Consider the following 14315-nt stretch of genomic DNA (forward strand, 5'->3'; position numbering starts at 1 on the left):
ACTTAAAAATAGTTGATGAAATTTGCATATGATGAAATGCAAATGAATTGTAGCCAGCAATGCATGACTGCTGCTGCCTTATAGTTAGGGTTGGTGGTGGAGGGCTGCAAACCTGCGCTTATGCTGACTCCTGGCTCCTTGTATTACAAGATGAACGAATCTTCCTCAGAATAACAGAGCTGTGCAAACCATGTTCAGGCTGCAAGATATTTGAGCTTGGAATTGCATTTGAAAAACTTTTGCCACCAGTRTTCTCTTTAGGGGAATGTGTAATTGATGAACTGGGTGATTGCTCCTTTCTGATACTCACTGGTGATTCCTTCTCCATAAAGAAGCATTAGTTTAGAATGAAGAAAAGAACACCCRAAGAGAGGCAGTGTTCAGTGTGGAAGTTGTGTATCCTACATGGCAATGGATGTCCAGTCTTAATTGCTGCCTAATTGTTTGCTTTTATGACATAGTTGTTTTCCCWTGTTTGTCCTTCCCTGTTTGTGTTTGTAATGTAAGTGAACCTATGCAATTAGTTCTTTACATTTGTCGAATGAGACCAGTGATGGAACAAGGATCACTTTCAGGGGAGGGTTTGTGCATATGTAATATGGCCTAGTTTTTAATCTTAAAAGATGCCTGATGTTTTTAGTAGTTTTCTGTTAATGCTTGCTTTGGTTTTAGGCTCTCCTCATGGCAAYAGAGAACTGTGGTAAGGAGAGCCTGTGGGTCACTGCCTCCTCTTATAGTGTATATGTTCTGTGACATAGTCTTTTAAAAAGGATAAAATACTAGATGTGTTTGTGCAGCAGAAGGTAGCTTAAGAGTTACAAGTGTGGTAGTATGCTTTCATGCCCAAGACTGGCTGTTAAACTGTTTCATCTACCCTATCAGATCTTGACAATATTCTCACCTAATTTTTCAGGCTTATTTTACGTTAGCTCCAGCCTGTTGTTGGTTAGTCTCAGTGCTTTGCTTCTGAATACAGTACCTTCTGTATTGTCCAATATTAAAAAAAAAATTGACTGGCAGAATAAAACTGCTTGTTTCATGCAGAGAAATAGCTACATTTGATCATGCCACTGTCATTCCATAATAAGCAACAAGAAAGATGTTGCTGCCAACGCTATCAATAAGCCTTTGACCCACAAATCAACCTAAACCACTGGGTATGCTTTGCCATGTTTTCAGCATTTGTAAACTAAGCCATTTCTTATTAGTACTAAGAAACAATGAACATACTGTTTATTTGATTGTGGGTGGTGTTTTTGTGTGTGTTTTTCTTTTTTCTTTTTTTTTAAGTGCCTGGACAGGGAGGTCATGGGTTATAGGGATTAAAATGCAGCAGAATCTGGTTTTGGCTGTAAATGAATATTACTTCATTGCTTTTCACAACTTTTTTTCCCCCCTTTTTTCTCTATCCTCTAAATTTAATGGAGTGGAATTATCAGGATCCAGTGCTTTGTCTTCTCTGTGTGTGTTGCTTTTTTCAACATGGTATTTCCTTCCTTTTGACTTTAGTAGCACTTGTCTGGCACTACAGTAATGCTGGCTGTCATTACTGTAATGCCTGTACGGCTGCTGCATGATATGTGAGCATTACTGCAGAGTGGTGGTGGATGTATCTGCAGCAGTATGAAGTACCATCCTCTACTGGAGGAAGATCAGCACMAGTAAAGACCATGAAAGCATTTGGGAGTTAAAACATATCGAGTCCCTTTTAGAGCCTCTATGAGGCAACTAAGGGCGGGAAACTTACTTTTCTTAAAGTCCTCAAAAAGAACTCTTCCAGAGAAAGACRTTTGTGGGATTATCTCCTTCTGGAAGAAAACATAGTGAATGTTGAAATTGAGTGGACTATAAAATTGCCTCCAAAGTTAAAGTTTGTTTTGACTGAGTTGTCTAGATAAACTCTGACCGAGCTTTTCTGGATCAGATCAAAGTAGATCACAAAGAAGTAATGATAAGACTAAGTTCATTATTTTGTATATGTATATATTTTTATAAGTTCTTAGAGCCAGTATTGTGGTTATTCTGCATGTGAATATGCCGGATTCTTTTCCAGGCCGCTGTCTGGGTCTATATTTTGAGGAAGGAATCTGAGAGACAGGAACAAAAACCAGGAGTTGGTTGTCTGGAGGACCATGTAGCCATGCAACTGTAATTGTGTCTCTATTGATAAATTTGAAATGTCTCCTACCTCTTAGTTCTGCTTTTATAAACAAGACCAGGAACTTCAGAATATAAAAATCTTACTGAACATACACTTTTCAGGACTTGATATCCAATTCTATTCAGTGTGCTAAAATGCACTGTGTATCTCAGAATTGTTCTGTTAAATTCAAGTCTTTGCTTCCCATTTCAAATATATAACCTAGGTCAGTGGTTACTACATTCATACATATGAGATGATAGTTTTGTGTTAATAAAACAACAACCTCCCACTATGAATACATGAACGTAAAAGAAATTTTTTTCTGAAACTGCATTTTGAGACATTTAGAAGCGGTCACTTCCTGGTAACTTGAAAGAGAATTCATTCACTCTTCTCTTGCTTCTTTTAGGTTTGTCTYCAGGAGAAAGCTAAGGATAACTTAAAACCTTTTGGTCCATTATGCCTTGTCCTTCAGAACACAGACTTAACATTGCACAGATACAACTTGCAAATCACAAAGAYCCTTGTCTCATTCTTCCCTCTTTTCCCTTTCCCCCTCCAAATCCAACAACAACTGTAGCTTATTGTTCCAAGTTTCTTCCTGTTTTCTGTGTGGAGACACTTCTGTCTTGTTCACCCTCTCCACTCTCCTTTTTCCTCCTCCAGTTCACAGCTGTTCCTTGGCTTGAATCCATTCCTTTTGTTATTCTTGTGTATCGCCTGTGATCCTGTCCATATTTCAGTTTAGTTTTATTTGAAACTTTATAGCTTGCACCTTTTCTATTCAGTTTTTTTAGTCGCCTATCATTGCATGTCRTCATTAAATGTGGGAGCTTACCTCTGGAGTTAATTACATGTGTCTTAGGGATATGAGCACTGACAAAGTRCAAAAACTTACTCTTTTCCTTGCAGAAGAGGAACACATTGCAGATAAAAACTCATAATGCTTGAATTTGTTGTTTTTATTCCAAGTCTAATTCCTTTCTTCATGACAGAATAAATGAGCTTAAGTTAGCTTTGGTAACTCCTTTTTTACTAAAAAAATTGAGATGTCTGATTTTAGACAGAAGAAAAATTTGAACCCAAAGTGTGTTTGGGTGGGCTTCCTGTGTTAACCTTAATAAAATAACCTATATTTAGCTTTGTTAGTTTGTATTTTAATTGCATTTTTACCAACTTCAGCAATAGTCCTGGCTTTACTTGAATAGAGTAATAGTTTTGGGGACTTGCTGAGCATTGAAAATCCAGAAATGAAAATGGCACTTTAAGATGTTTCAGATTGTTAGATTTTCTTGTTAAGGTACTTGCGACATAAAATCAAACTTTACTGAAGATAGATGCCTAGCACATGCAGGATTGCTTTAAATATGAGAGATATTTAAGAAATACTTTGTGATGAGATAATGGAGGGTATTTTTGGAAGGCTGTTAGGTTATTCATTACTGCCTCCTGTCCATTTCTTCTTCCTGTTGTTCCTTGTGTTATTTCTTGACTCTAATGATTGTTGTGTTATTTCCTGAAACCAGATGCCACTGCACCTATTAATCAAGGTGTAAGTGTAATCTTAAGTATATGCTTTGAAGCTTCTATTGGGAAATTGCAGTGTTTTTGATCTGCAGTGTTTGTATCATCAGTCTGTTTTGCGTGAGGGTGGCAATAAAAGACGGCCTTTTATAATGTGTTGAAATGACCCCACTCCATTAAAATTCAGTTCAGTTGCTCCTTTTCTAATCTTGTTTTTTTCTTAAACACATTAACAGCTAATTTTTACTGTTTTTAAAAGAACTGAAGACTGTCTTAAGCTATTAGTCTTTTTAAAATTCTTTTTGATGTACTGCTGTGATTTCATAGGTTGTATGACTAGATTTACTTTAGTCATTCTTAAAGCATTGGTTTTTAAAAGTACTGATCAGGGTTTTGGGAAATGAACCATGTTCTGAGACGCATTCTCCAAGCACTATATTTGCTRTATAAGTAAGGAACTAATTTGCTATTAGAGCCAAGCTTTTATTACTATAATTCATCATCTTCAAYAGCATATAGATTGCATTCTGTAAATCTGTGCTTTCTACCTTCTTCTTAAATATATTCAGAGGGTGTGACTATTAACAGCAGATATTGTTTAAGATGCATTAGTAATGTAAGTATGTGAAAAAAATTTAGCTGAATGTCAGGAAACCTCGGTAAGACATGCCAACAGTATGTTGTGGAATATAGTATATGCCTTTTCTATGGGACGGTTTTGTCCTTGCTTGTCTTCTCTTACTAAAAGAGAAAAACACAGACCCAGACTTGTATATTTCTTACATTTCTTTTGGAATTMGCTTAGTTGCATCTTCTGTAATGGTAACTTACAGTTTTCATTTCCAATTATCTGTAGATGGTAGTATTCTTCACTGATTTGTTTCYCTCTCTTGTTGGTATTCACTTTGACTGTCAGTCCAAGGCTTAAGTATTATTGCTTGCCTCTTGAAAAAAAGAAAAAAATCTTCTCTTTCCTTATGCTCTGCACAATGTTCATTATTCTATTTTTCATGTTTCCATGCGTCTATGTAGCTTGTGCAGTGTTCTCACTCTCACATCTGTTATCAGGCATCTTCCCTCCATCTAACTATATATATATTTTCTCAGAATCTAATGTTTTCTTGGAAAAGTCTAAATGGCATATTTAGAGAATTTCTTCAAAATACGTGAATTTCAAAATCTTGTTCTTCCTGTATGTGCTCTCAGTTCTGTGTCTTCATCATTMATATAACAAATTTGAAGAGGCATACTCTCAAATTGTTTAGATTGCAAACTTTGCAGGTTTGAGTCTGTCTGTGGATTTAATTTAGTAGAGAAGTTGCTGGTATACTTTGTTAACATGTTACGTAATATTCTGTCACAGCTGTCTGATTTTGTTGATTCTGAATTTGTTTGCCGCTGACTGGTCAGAACTGCCCACTCTGTGGCTTTATTTTTCATAAAGCAGTTCTTGCTGCAGGCTGTGTATGGCATCCTTTTCAGCAACCTTTCAGCTTCTTCCAGTAGTCTACTTTTTACAGCTTAATTGAGTCCGCTTTTTTTCAAAGGGAAATGTGCCATACGTTCATGTACAGAAGAAATAAGTGTTCAGACAGCTTTTCAATGCCAAGGCTTATGTATGGGAAAGGGTAGGTTTTACAAAAGAAGAGTGGTTCTTTCTTCTGATGAATGATTTACTTGGCACATTCAGTAACCTGAGGTTTGAACCTTAGTGGAAACTAAACTTTGAAGCATAACTACAAGAAGTTGTAACTTTGGTTTGAATTCATACTGTGGCCTTCCTTTTAAATAAGCTAATGCTAATGGACAGAAATAAGGATTCCTTGGGGAAGGAGGGGAGCATTAGTGAGAAAATAGCACTGTTAGTTTATGGAGAACTTAATAACTGAAAGAGTAAAGATACTGAACTCCCTCTCTGTGGTTCTCAGGAAAAAAWGAAACAGTCTGAGAGGAAGAAATACTTCATTTTTACCTCCTTTAAAATTATAAATTTTACTCTGTTCTTTCAAAGAATGAGTACATGAGTATTATTAAGACAMTAGAATACAAATGAATCTGGTTTTGGTTTTGTCCTGCAGTTCCAAGGTATGCACACATGTACACGCACATGATTATGAGGATTAAAATAGTSAAGGAAAGTGGGATTTTATTAAAACACCCGACAAAATGGCTAAGAACAATCCTTATTTTTGCTATTTGTAGTAAGATTCTGTGAGTGAGGATACTGTTGCATTTATTTTAAGATAGACAGTGAACACTAGGAAATATGTAGTAAAACATTCTGGATAATCTTTTTTCCTTTCTGTGGAGGTTCTTGGGTCTCCACTGAAAGCATCTTGCTTGCAAAATTGAGTGAAAAACTATTTCAAATAATCCCTAGTGGTCTTAAAGTTCTTGGGAGAGTACAGAGAAATTCAGGAGCAACAGTGAAGTGACATTCATAAAGGAGACATAGTAAGCTATCTGAAAGGTCCTTGAGAGAAGACTTATGGCTGGGATGCGACAAATACATTTTTGCATGCCACCTGAGGCACAGTGACTGTACAAGTGCTCTTCACCCAATGCAGATGCAAGACAAAATGCATCAGTTCAAGACTGTTTCTTCTAGGGCAAATTTAGAATCAATTCCTGCTCTCCATCTCAAGTGGCATCTGGACAGCTCTGAAATGCTAAAATGCATTTACTTCTTACAGGYGTCCACCGCTGAAATGGCGCATCGTTTTCACGTTATGATTGGCTTGTTGCCTGTGTTCTTAATCTGTGACARTAGGAGTGTTAGGAAGCAGTTGGCTCTTCATCTTGCTGTAACTGTGTTTGCTGGGTAGAAATCTACACTTCCAACACCACTAATGCTACTGATTTTCTGCTGCTGACATGCATTGGCCATTTCTCTTTCTAGCTTAAACTGATGAACCAGTGATTGTTTTCCTATCTAGTAATAAAGAAAACTTTAATAATGAGAGTAGCCTATAATAGATCTTCTATTTTACAGTGTATGGGAGGTTTAAAACAATGATCCTGAAGTTACTGGCTTTTCCATGGTTTTGTGGGGGTGCCTTGAGAAAAATGGGGACAGAAGACTTTTTACAGTCTAGAGATCATACAACATGGATGTGTTTCAGTTTCTCTGCTGTCTTCATGGCTGTCTGCCTCTGCAAGTCAATTTGGTGAGCTTTGCTGAATGTGTGCTTCTGCTTTCCTTTCTTCTCAATTTTTCTTTGGTGGATCGTTCAGTAAACTGCTCCTTTTTGTCTGTCTGTGCTGTCCTCTTTTTGCATTCCCCATCACCAGCATTAGTCCTACAGAGGACAATGCTTTGTAAGTTGAGTTACCTCTATAGCTGATGGCCACTCTGACAACTAGTTTAATTCTGTTTTTGAGCGCGTGGAGAGAATTCCATTAATATTCTGTGACTGAAACTCTGGCTTGTTTTGTTTGTTTGCACGATGGCGTACTGGAAGCTTGTCTGTTCTTTGCGTTAGGAATTGATTTCTTAGGAGAAGAGCTGCATGCAGTTGGGTCAGTAGTAGGAATCCTGTTGCTACCTACGTGGAGGGTGTTGTTTCAGCGATGACCATTGTAACATAACACTTCCCCTGTGTTTACAGGTATATGATGAGGTTGCAGATGGAAAAACAGGCAGGGAGTGTAGGTGCCTGCCTAGCTGTTGTAGAAAAGGGTCTCTGGCCTCTTAAAACTTTGGTGGATTTGACCCTGAAGTGCAGGGCACGCAAGGGCAGGTGCCACATGGAAGAAATAAATGGSTCAGCCTCTGAGGGCCAGTCCTCTGTCCCCTGATCACTCAGCCTTCTGCCTTCCTCTGAGAGAGACTACTGGGGAATAAAGACAAAAGCTTCTCTTCGGCTGGGTTGTGGTGCATCTAGGAGCATCCGGCTTTTGCCAGATGGATCCTGAATTTGCTTCATTTCACTGACTCTAAAATGTGTATAATTTGTTTTATGAAGGACACTGCTTAAAAGAAGAAAGAGTTGTTAAAAATTGTGGGAGGAACAATCAAACCCTATGTTACGACAGTCTGCAACACTGGGTGGTGAGGGTTGGAACAAGCAAAAGCAAAACCATTCCTTAAGGCTACCCTAAAAAAACCTTTCCCTTACTGGATGTGAGTCATCTGATAAACTCTTGCTCTTGACATGTGGAGTCTTGTCTATAGTGATGTATCTATTTTTTTTAAAGAACTATTGATAAGATGACTTTTTAATCTGCTAGACAGTTGATTTTCTAGGAGAAAGAGGACACGCTTTAATTCCAGCTTTGATGAATATAAAATCAAAATGTCACGAAAATACTTGTTTCACTGTCAATACTTGTTTCACTGTCAATACTTTGGCAGAAGAAAGTGCTGTTTCACATCAATTATAAAAATGAAAGTCACTATACCAATTGAAGAGTATGTTCAGATTGAACAACATGAAAAATAAAATTATTGGTGTAGCAAAGAAAGAGTGGGATGGAGAAGAACAGATAGTAATATAGAATCATGGAATGGTAAGGTTGGAAGGCACCTCTGGAGATCATCTAGTCCAACCCTCAGATAGCCCATACGGGGATTGAACCTGCAACCTTGGTATTAGCAGCACCATGCTCTAAGCAGCTGAGCTACTGCAGGATGATAGTATTGCACTGAAAAGAAAGAAGTGAGATTCGAGCTTTTGTCTGGATTTGTAGACACCCCATTTCCAGACATCCGAAGAAGCACTTGTTTTAAGAATAACCCATGTTGCTTTGCCAACATGGGCAATCTCACTTGCTGAAAAATCAGGATTTTGTCTTGAACAGCCCTGGTCTGTGATACTTTCTTTTGAGATACATAAATCCAAAAGTTTCACTATGCTTGTGGCTATTTTTAAGTAATTATGATGTTTGAAACTAAACTTTTCCCTTCTTTTCTCTTCTGAAATGACACCCTACCTGTTGAGGAAAGCTGTGGTTCTCAGCTGTTACCTTGGGATTTTTTTTTTCTTCAAATTTGAATTTCTTGTTAATTTTGCAAGTTCAAGAATCTGGGGCTTTTAAGAAGAAACACCAGATTGGCAACACTAATGGCTGTTGTGGGCAGCATGGCTTTGCTCAGTGGAAGCGTGTTTGAGGGGATCGGAGGGGAGAAGCTCCTGCTCCTCCAGCAAGGCCTTTTGCGCAGGTGGGAGCTGCAGCTTTCCCTGACCTTCCGGGCGTCTGGCCAAGGGGAAGGTGTGGCCAGGCTGGTTGCCAGCGTAAGGGTGGAGAGAGTGTGTCATTAGAAGTTGGAAACAAAGCTCCCTTCCTTGCAGTGAAGAGTCAAGTGAGTCAAGCATCTGAACTGAAAGCTCAGCTTAGCAAGCAGTCCCATTTTGGAGGGAGCAAGAGCTACCATGGAAATGTGATGGAAATAGGTTTGCATAAAAAATATCTGGAAGCCTAATTATTATTTTGGCAAGATCTGATACTTGTTCCTGAAGATGCTTTATAAAGCTTCCCTAATTACAGTGCTACAGAAGGAGCATGCTGAAATCTGGAAAGAAGAAACTTGGCTCTTCTTCCTCGGGTTATGAAGCATGAGATCAGTCTTTTGTAGCCGTGGCAACTGACTGTGACTTTGGTAGGCAATAGGTATGTTACAAGAAGGGGTAAAGGACATTCCTTAATAAAGAGGAGGCCTCTCAGTTACGAATGTAGTATTAGCTTTGGAAAGGGGCATTTTGTAGGCCCCCTAATTTCACCATTTTTAACCTTGATATTTGTCTAATGTACCTGGATTAATTACCTGTAATTACAGTCTAGGTTATTCTCACATCTCATAATAGCCAACCTGGGAAGCATCATCTGTGTGCTGTTGATGAAAATATTTTCAGTTATTGTTTACTACAACAAGGTTGGTAAACAATAAGCAACATATATTCTTTACCAATAGACCATGTGTCCAAGAATTTTTTTTTTCAAGTTGACACAACCCATTCTTCCTGTGATTAGAAAAGAAATATCTAGTCCTGGAATTGATTTCCAAGCACTACCTTAGATTTTTGGGAGACCAGCTATGTTTTGTGAGGAGCTGGCAGTTCTTAGCTAATCCCCAGACTTGTCTGTTTTGGTTTGGTTTGTGATAYTGGCAAAGCCTGTTTCCCTGCCAGTGAGGACAGTTGTGCTCACTACAGCTTAACTGTTTTTTTTTTAATATAAAAAAGTTTTGAAGTTATTTTTGTTAGATGGGAATGTTCTCTAGAAGCATGTTGCTTTTATTACTGTCCAGAATCATACCGTGACAGTTATCTGAAGAATTTTACACACACAGACCTTTYTCTAGGTGAGAGCTATTCACTTCCACACTTGCACATGCTCTATTTATACATACRCTTGTTGACTTTTAGCTCTTAGACTGTGTTGAACAGTCTTCACATAMTTTCTAATGTTCAGTTGTAAGCCAGTATCGTACTGTGTTGGAGCACCTCCAGTCTTCTGAATCTGAGTTGGCTGGATGGACAGCGTCATATCTCATTTGGAGCTGTTAGCCTGCCATGTTCATGGGGTTTCATGGTTACCTTAACGAAAAGTAGCGTTAGGGAGTAGAACTGCATTCCRGAAATTGTGTACAGGTGTCCACAGCTAGGCCCTGGATTTTCTTATCCTTTTGGATGCTGTATGGTCCTGGGGTCAAAACGGCAAAATGGCTCACTTTCCTGGCTAGCTCCACTATAACCTCTGCGAACAAGGGATTGAAGCTTCGTTACTGTCTTTTTTCTTTTGGATRTTGATTGTTATGTTGTTTTTCCTAAACCTGCTGCATAGTGGCGCTTCAAAGGAATGCAAAATTGTGGAGTACTTGCCTGCTGAATACTTGCATTGGATTGTCACCTCCAAATTAAACAGAACTGATGAGACAGGCTTATTTTAATGAGCGGGAATTAGATTGAAAAATTATTGACTTCTGATATTGTAAGAACTGAGATGTGATGCCTGGCTCACACACCTTCTCTCTTCAGAAGAGAAATGTTGTGACTACTCAGTGTTATAAATAGAAACGCTCAAGTTAAAYCTTGTCAGTGTAGATTTTGAACATGTACTATTTAATTTTTCCTATTGTCCTCCTGATGCTTTGATTGTCATGGAGAAAAAAACTTTTAGGGGCTGGAATATTAATTTGGTTTCTAAAATGTAGCTGGAGCTTTTATTTTAATTTTTATGTTGGTATTTTGGCTCTAGGAAACCAGCATGGTCGTACTCCAGTCRGTCTAACCTTAGCATGATGTTATAACTTGAAGTCCAATACTATTGTTTGAAGGCTGGAAATGCTTGCTTTTCTGGTGCTTAGTTCCCACCTCACAGTGTTTCTGTATATCAGGGTTTAAAAAGAGTTACAGCAGGAGAAAGGAGACAAGGAGATACGGAACTAAATTTTGAGGATATCTCTGATAAACTTACTTGTTGGTCTTTGGCAATGAGTCTCTACCTCAGCTTCCCTGTATATAACAAGATGCTAATGATACCTACTTCAAAGATACTTCACAAGAATTAATTAATGCTTGTAAAGGCCTTTGAAGATGAGAAAGCAGGTTCTGAAATACTAAAAGTTTCCATGCACCAGGTAAATGTTCCGTGTGAGTTCTGCTTTTTCAGAATCTCTCGAGCACCTCCAAATGCTGGTTTAAAAAGCTATTTTAAGAGACTTGCTTCAGTTGGACCGTGGTGGTGAACACACTTTCCAGGCGTTGAGTCATGTAGCCATACTTGCGAAGTTAGTTATGTGRACATTCCCCTAAGGAAAGAAATAAAGTTGATATCCCATGGCCTTAGTTGTTTATACAGTTGAGAAGAATGTATGTATCAGGTGCATCCTGAAACAGATGCTATTACAGTATATTCTGTTTATTCTTCCTCAGGGCAAGTTTCTGTTCTTCCCAGCATTTGACAAAACAGTCCACTCATGAGTGTTGCATGATGTGATTTATAGCACTTGTAGCAATGTGCTCTTGAGCCTCCATGTAGCCTGTAACAGATTGGAAAAGTAGTGTTCTCTACCTTCCGTGGAAGTTAAATACTTGTGATATTTTAAAATGAGATCATTATGTCTTGTAAAACATGTCTACTTTGTATGTGATGCACAATTAGTTATGCAGGGTGGGTGGGAAGGATTATCAGATTCTTTTGCACCTTCTGCTGTGTGATATCTCCTCTTTCCCTTCTTCCGTTTTCCCAGCAATGCAGTAGGGTTTCTGGGCATTTTGTAAGCATTACACTAGTCTGAGATACTCTAATGCRTTGTCATTGAATTATGGGGTAACCTGTTCTAGTCTTTTCATAAAGGAAGAATTTGGGGAAGACAGTGGAGTATTGTCAAAATTTCAGTGATTTAGGATGTAAGGAGGCTGCGGCATGGATAGGTTGGCAGCCTCTGTGAAGGCAGTGTTTGGACTCTGACAGGCATCAGTATGCTGGATCAGGAAGCACACTAGATTCAGGACCAGGTTTTTGCTTTTGAGTATGGACTATACACAGCAGTACAACAGTAGGTAAGTTAGCTCTTGGTGAGAACAAGCTGTAAGGTTTTTGTTCTRTGCATAAGGACTTTTAAAGTTCTCTGTTTTAATTCGTATTTCCATGGATATGCAACAAGCCTTACAGAAATAGGTAAAAGGCTTCAGTGGAAGACTGAAGTGTTCAAGGTATCTTTTGTGCGAGGAGGTCCAAACCAAGCCAGCTGAAGTGCTTCCCTTAAGAGTAGGAAATGTAAGTAGGGATTTCTCTTCTGAGGCTTCTTTCCTCCAGTTAAAAGGAAATATAGCAAGAGCTTTGGCTGGACATTTAGTTTCTTTGTTTTTTAAAGGTTTGCCAGTGTTGAATTTGAAGCTGGACTGGGTTTGTTTGGGCATCTAGGCAAGTGTGGTGTAAGCAAGATGCCCAAGAATTCTCTTTTCTTCTGGAGATGAGATTCTGCAAACCTAACATGGACCAGGCTGCAGAATCTGTGTCACTAAAACCCTCCCTGTCAGCAGATGACTAAATAAAATTACAGCTTTAGAGGAAGTTTTGTGTTTTTGCTTACAGGCGTGTGGTGACGTCTTTGTGAGGCGAAGTGGCATGTGGGATTCCGACAGTGGGAAGTGCTTGTGGCTCAGAGATGTGGCTTCCTAGCGAGCCTTTGAGGCTCAGCTCGACTGAACGAGTAATTACTTTAACCACATTGCCTGATTTAGTGTTAAATCAAACTGCATCTGGCACTTCTGTAAWTGCACTTACCTGTAAAAATAGAAGGGCACAATTTTCTAGAACTGTTGAGTGTGGGAGTGAAGTGAGCTAAATATCCTTGGAATTGCATGAATTTTGGGGGAAGTCAGTTACTTTTGGAAGAATAGAAATTTGATTTTGACAACTTCAGAAGATGACRCTATGTTTTCTCTATTTCATGTCCTTTTAATGTCTAAGGAAACGAAATCTTCAGTGTGGTGTTTCAGGGAGATTTACTGTCCCCTTCCACTTCTGCAATAATATAACATTTTGAAACTGAAGGAGAGTTCAGGGACTAACAGGGAAAGGCAGGTGCTACCTACTACCTCTGAGCATTTTAAACTCTCAGGAAAAAAAYAGTCCACAGATATAACTAATTCTATTACGAAATATATATGAAAATCAAATGTCGTACTTCATGAAGACATGTATTACTATGTGAATTGAATGGCTACCAAAYAAAACTTTTAAAATGTACAGATAGTTGAGGCAATAGACTCGGAGCAATAAGACTTTCTAAATCTGTTTCATACAAACCAGCTTGACATACTAACTTAAAAAGTGATTTTATTTATTTATTTATTTATTATAAGGTGTTCAGTTCAGGTTTGGCAATCATAGTATAAGAAAGCAAGAATAAGACAAAGGCTGTTGTGTTCAGGATTTAGGGAGGAAGCAGGATTACTTAATAAAGGTAAGCATTTGAAGGGGTATTAAAGTTGTGATGCCGAGATATAAATAAAAGAGGATGGTGTTGGTTAAATAACAGGACAGCTTCTGGACTAATAAAGTAGTTGAAACCATGTTTGTAGAGGCATTTACAACTAGACTGCCCCAAAGCAAACTTATCCTATGAGGATTTTGGCTTGGAGAAGCTGTATTCTTGTGTCTCTGAACTCTATCAGGAAGTGTCACATGCAGTTGGCTGACTTCTTGCATGGTTAATTTCACAAACGCATGGAATTTTGATTATTTATTGCCAAAATTGCAGATATTTCCATAGCACATGATGATCAGCAGCCTGGATTTGCCCTAGTTACTTTCCTTTCTAAGGTGACTGTCTTCTCACTTCACTATCTTTTGCATAAGATCATTTCCTGCTGTTTTAGGAATGGCTGTGTTGAATTAGAGAAGTAATGATCAGAAAGATAGTGGAGGCAAATACAGGTATAAAAGCAAGGGATGGCTTATTTGGAAGAGCTGATGAGACCAAATTGTTGTGCACCTTGGTTTCTTGGTTGGGGATTGGTTAGCTTATGGGGAGAAACTCCCTGTTTATGGGAAACAGGATAGCAGAGATTAAGTGATTTCTAATGACTTTCCAACATGTCATGCTTTCTCTGCTTCCTTGACCAGAAAAGATCTCTCTAGACATTCAACAGGCCTGCAGTGACATTGTTTATTATCTAGCAAGGTTGTGATCTGGACA

General features: G+C 38.5%; 1 protein-coding gene across 1 annotated transcript in view; it reads left to right on the top strand.

The window, feature by feature from the left end:
• Positions 1-14315, top strand: part of MOB1B (MOB kinase activator 1B) — a 43078-nt gene that overhangs the window by 5667 nt on the left and 23096 nt on the right. The window lies entirely within an intron of this gene.

Source organism: Rhea americana, unplaced genomic scaffold, assembly GCF_003343005.1.
Source record: "Rhea americana isolate MKP2758 unplaced genomic scaffold, rheAme1 scaffold_284, whole genome shotgun sequence".
Taxonomy (NCBI): Eukaryota; Metazoa; Chordata; class Aves; order Rheiformes; family Rheidae; genus Rhea; species Rhea americana.